Genomic DNA, 5,753 nt, shown 5'->3' on the forward strand with positions numbered 1-5,753 from the left:
GTAGAGGGGAGCAGAGAATGTGACAGAAGAGGGGCTATGGTGGGAGCCAAGTTCGCCGTTGTCCATGTCATGTGGTTACACTGGGTGCTCAGTCCTCATCCCCGGGGGGCATGTTTGGGCTGGCAAAGCCAAGGGGCTGAGGACAGATGGCACTGCCCAGTGTCTGGAACCACTTAGACCGGCCACTCTCCAAGGGGCTCCAGGGGCAGCTCGGAGGGAAGAATTGCTGCCCCATGAATGGGCAGAACATTTGCAGCTTCCCATCCAATTGGTCCCAGGTCCTAGGTTGAAGGCTGGATGCCTATGCCCATGTGCTGCCTCGCTGTGCTGGCTGACGGGGAAAATCTGATCAAGAGGGTCATGGGAGAAGAAGGTGCAGGGGATGAGACATGAGGCCTACAAATCCCTGGTTCCCCTCCAGGAAGCGCAACTACTACCTGAGGGCTCCATAAACTCCCAATCAATCAACAATCAGTCAATCATTCAATGTTATTTATTGAACAGTTACTGCGTACTGTGTAGTAAGGACTTGGGAGACTACAACGGAGTTGGTAGACATGTTCCTTGCCCACAATGAACTTTCCATCTATAGAAGGAGACAGACAGCATAATAAATTATAGATAGGGGAAATAGTGAAATATAACGATACATACATAAATGCTGTGGGACTAGGGTGAGTATCAAAGTGCTGAAGGTGTACATATCCAAGTGCCTAGGTGACACAGAAGGGAGGAAATATAGGAGAAATGAGGGCTTGGTCAGGGAAGACCTTCTGGAGGAGATATGATTTTAGGAGGGGAGAGTGGTGGACTATCTGATATAAACAGCAAGGGAGTTCCAGGCCAGAAGGAGGCGGATATGGGCGATGATCGGTGGTGGGATATATGAGACTGAGGTACAGGGAATTGGATGGTGTTAAAAGAGCAGAGAGTGTGGATTGGGTTGTAATAGCAAATCAGAGAGGGAAGTCAAGGATAATACCAAAGTTATGGGACAGAGAGGATAGTGGTACTGTCTGCAGTTGGAGTTGGAAGGTAAAGAGGTTTGTTTTAGATACATTAAATTTGAGTTATCCTGAAGACAGGAGGGAATGTGAGAATGCCTAGAAGGATAGAGATTAGGACTGGAGATGTAGATTTGGTACTCATCCACATAGGGTTAGAATTGAAGCTGTGAGAGTGAATGAGTTCTCCAAGGGAATGGGAGTAGCTGGAGAACAGAAGGGAATCCAGGACTGATCCTTGAAGTACCCTCACAGTTAGACAGTGAGAGGCAGAAGAGAAGCTTGTGAAGGAGACTGAGGAGCTACCAGAGAGATAGGAGGAGAAATAGGAAAGGCCCTTGTCAGTGAAGCCAAGGTTGGATGGTTCTGGGATAGTGGGTGATGGACAGTGTTGAAGGCAGCAGAAAGGTCGAGGAAGATTAGGAAGGAATATAGGTCTCGGGATTTGGCAAGAAGAAGGTCATTGGTGACCTTAGAGAGAGTCCAAGATGAGTTGACAGAATGAGGCAGGTGGGAATCAATTAGAGAACGTTTTGTGGAGGAGGTGACCTTGTAAAGGGGGGCTTTCAATGACCTGAATCCCCCCAGACCAGGGCTTCGCCAGCTCAGGTTGCTGTCTCTGACATGGCTTCCAAGATGCTGGGAGATAACATGTGCTGCTGTCTTCCTGGACACCAGCCTTCAGAGTTAGGGGTGGACCACCCCACTACACTCTCTGTCCCCTTTCCATCCATGACTCTCCTTCCAGTGACTCAGCACAGTCCATACAAACCCCCTGAGTCACTCACCCCACTTCGGAGACTCCCGCAGTGACCCAGAACCCCTGACTCACCCAGCAACCTGTGCAATGAAATGACCAGGTGGTTCCAGGAAGTTTGTATAGCTAAATGAATGGGAAGTTCCTAAAGGATGAGTGTGTGTGTGTGTGTGTGTGTGTGTGTGTGTGTGTGTGTGTGTGTGTTGGTGAGGGGGGTGGTGCACTTCCCCTCTTTGCCCCCAGCCCGCCATCAGGATTTCTTCGTCCTAGGGGCAAAGTCTGTTTCCCGTGTCTCTTCCCCCCAGCTGCTTCCCATGTCCCTTCCCTCCAATTGTTTCCTGTACCTACTTCCTCTAGTTATTTCCAGTGCCCTTTAGCCTTTAGTTGTTTGTGGTGCCCCTGCCCCTCTAGCTGTTTACTGTGACCATGCCTCTCCAGATCTGTTTCTCGTGCTCCTTGCTCTCCACCTCTATCATTTCCCCATGGGGACAAGAAACTAGACCAGTGGCTCTACATTCATGCCCCAAAGCATCGCCAACGCTGGGCATCAGCGGGCCCTCTTTGTGCTATTCCTGGGTCTGTACCTGGTCACCGTGGTGTAGAACCTGCTCATCGTCCTGGCCATCAGGACAGACTCCCGCCTCCACTCCCCCATGTACTTCTTCCTCGCCAACCTGTGTCTGGTAGACATCGGCTTCTCCTCTATCACTGTGCCCAGCCTGCTGGGAACGCTCTTCACTAGAAACCAGGCTGCTTCTTACAGTGGCTGCCTGGCCCAGATGTATTTCTTCATTGCTTTTGGAGCCACCGAGAACTTCCTCCTGGCAGTGATGGCCTATGATCGCTACTTGGCCATCTGCAATCTGCTGCATTATTCGGTGGTCATGAGCCGTCAGCATTGTGCCCTGCTGGTGGTTGCCTGCTGGCTGGTATCTCACCTCCACTCCCTGCTGCACTCTCTCCTGATGACCCAAATGACCTTCTGTGCCTCCCATGAAATTCCCCTCTACTTCTGTGACGTCTTCCCCCTGCTGAAGATCTCCTGCTCCGATCCCCACATCAACTTTCTTGTGGTGTACACAGAAGGGGCCGCCATAGTCAACAGTGCCCTTCTGATGGTCCTGGCCTCCTACGCCCACGTTATCACCGCGGTTCTGCGGGTGCCCTCGGCCCATGGGAGGCGCAAGGCCTTCTCTACCTGAAGCTCCCAGCTAGCTTCAGTATGGCTCTTCTATGGCACCATCGTTTGGGTCTACTTCCAGCCATCATCCAGCTTCTCCTCTGAGCGGGTCACCACAGTCACAGTCATTTACACAAAAATCACCCCTCTCCTGAACCCCTTTATCTACAGCCTGCATAACAGAGACCTACACCAGGCCTTGCCCTCCTGGCTTTGTGCCCTCAGACCCTATATCCTTGGCCTTGGTCCCCAGCATCCTGAGATCCCAGCTTTATGTCACCGGACTGGGCTACATGGGCTCTGTGCCTCCAAACCAATCCTTCAGCCCCAGTCTGTGCCCCCGACCCTGCATACCTCATCCTGCACCCTCAACCTTGTGCCCTCAGACCCTGCACCTCTAGCTCTGTGTCCCCTGCTTTGCACCCCCAACCTTGTGCCCCCAACTCTGCATCCCTGGACCTTGTACTCCTTACCCTTGGTAGCCGGGTCATTGTTCGGGAAGCCCCAATCGAAGACCAGGAACATGGATCATGAGCCCACCAGAGAAGCTACCTGATGGGTCTCTGACATTTTTATTGACAACACGCTCCTCTCACTGCTTGCACCCACAGTCTGGCAGGTCAACACTGGCCAAGAAATGTCCTGGATGGTGAGACAGCGGTGGGCACAGAACAAGAATTGTTGCCCCGAATGTGGAGTTGGGTGGGGAGAGAAGCAGCATGGCTCAGTGGAAAAGAGCATGGGCTTTGGAGTCAGAGGTCATGGGTTGATTCATTCATTCATTCAATCGTATTTATTGAGCGCTTACTGTGTGCAGAGGAGTGTACTAAGCGCTTGGGAAGTACAAGTTGGTAACATATAGAGACGGTCCCTACCCAACAGTGGGCTCACAGTCTAGAAGGGGGAGACAGAGAACAAAACAAAACATATTAACAAAATAAAATAAATAGAATATTTACAAGTAAAATAAATAAATAGAGTAATAAGTACGTACAAACATATATACATGTATACAGGTGCTTTGTGGAAGGGAAGGAGGTAAGGCTGGGGGGATGGAGAGGGGGAGGAGAGGGAGAGGAAGGAGGGGGAGAGGAAGGAGGGGGCTCAGTCTGGGTTCAAATCCCATTTCCGCCACTTGTCAGTTGTGTGACTTTGGGCAAGTCACTAAACTTCTCTGGACCTCAGTTACCTCATCTGTAAATGGGGATTAAGACTGTGAGCACCCCGTGGGACAACCCCATCACTTTGTAACCTCCCCAGAGCTTAGAACTATGCTTTGCACATAGTAAGCGCTTAATAAATGTCATCATTATTATTATTATTCATTCAATCATATTTATTGGGCACTTACCGTGTGCAGAGTACTGTACTAAATGCCTGGGAGAGTGCAATACAATAGAAAAGCACATTCTCCGCTTTCAACGACCTTACAGTCTAGAGGCATTGTTCTGGGCCTGGATTGGAAGCCCCATGGGGAGCTGGGACCCTGTCTATTTCATTTACGTCGAATTTGCCCCAGCACCTAGCACAGTACTTCACATGTAATAAGTGCTATGTAAAGACCATTGACACAGTTCTTGTCCCCAAGATGCTGCTAAACACCTTCTGCCCAGTAAGCAGCGTGACTTAGTGGAACGAACATGGACTTGGGAGTCAGAGGACAAGGGTTTTAACCTGGGCTCTGCCACTTATGAGCTGTGTCACTTTGGGCAAGTCACTTAACTTCTCTGGACCTCAGTTACCTCATCTGTAAAATGGGGATTAAGACTGCGAACACCACTAGGGTCAACCTGATTACCTTGTATCTACTCCAGCGCTTAGAACAGTGCATGGTACATAGTAACCACTTAACAAATACCATAATTATCAATTATTATTAAAAGCAACTCTTATTCTGACTACCGGGCCCGCAGCTGCTGAGGATAATGTCTCCCAGACCAGGATGGTGTGGCATGGTATGGATATCTATCACCCTCTCCATTATGCCCCATCCCAGGCACCGACCTCATTCTTCTGCGTGTATTGTCCAAAATCTGTCCCATCCCTCAGCATCCACCCCCTTACCCTGCATCCAGCCCCATTCCTCAGCATTCTTCCCAATTTCCCTGCATCCATCCTTGTACCTCAGCAGCCATCCCCAGACCCCTGCATCTGTCCCCATCCCTCAACATCCATCCTAATCCCTCACCATCTATCCCCATTCCTCAACATCCATCCCAATATCTCAGCATCTGACCCATTATTTCAGATGAGGAATTAATGGTCTATGCTGACCACTGCTCGGCCTTCAATTGAGCTGATGGTGTCTCTCCCTTCTTTAATCTCTTAGTAGGCTAGGGGATCAATCTTCTGCAGTGAACACCTTCCAGGCCTCTCTGGACACAGGTGCTGCTTCCAAGCTGGAAAAAAGGCCATTCTAATTGGAACTCCATAACCCACCTCTAATATGGAACCTCACCACAGCAGCAGCTCCCAGCTGCCTCCATCCCAGCTTCTTTGTTTCTACCATTGTCCCTTTCACATTCTTGTGTAATGTCAATAAAAGCGCCTGGACATCTCTGCAGAAACTAATCCTTTCTTTGATGTTTCCTGGACCCCAGGACACAGGTTTTCTGCCCAATGTTCTCTGCCTCTGGGAAAATTTGGAGCATCACATTCTAACTTCTTGACACTATTAGCCTAGAGATGGAAATGGGTTCTGGTATTTGTTAAATATTTACTATGTGCCAGGCACTGTATTATGCATTCATTCATTCATTCATTCAATCGTATTTATTAAGTGCGCACTGTGTGTAGAGTACTGTTCTAAAAA

General features: G+C 49.6%; 1 pseudogene; it reads left to right on the forward strand.

The window, feature by feature from the left end:
* Positions 1–297: 297 nt before the first annotated feature.
* LOC119921374 lies at positions 298–3,497 on the forward strand (annotated as a pseudogene).
* Positions 3,498–5,753: the final 2,256 nt, after the last annotated feature.

Source organism: Tachyglossus aculeatus (assembly GCF_015852505.1).
Source record: "Tachyglossus aculeatus isolate mTacAcu1 chromosome 12 unlocalized genomic scaffold, mTacAcu1.pri SUPER_6_unloc_2, whole genome shotgun sequence".
Classification (NCBI taxonomy): Eukaryota; Metazoa; Chordata; class Mammalia; order Monotremata; family Tachyglossidae; genus Tachyglossus; species Tachyglossus aculeatus.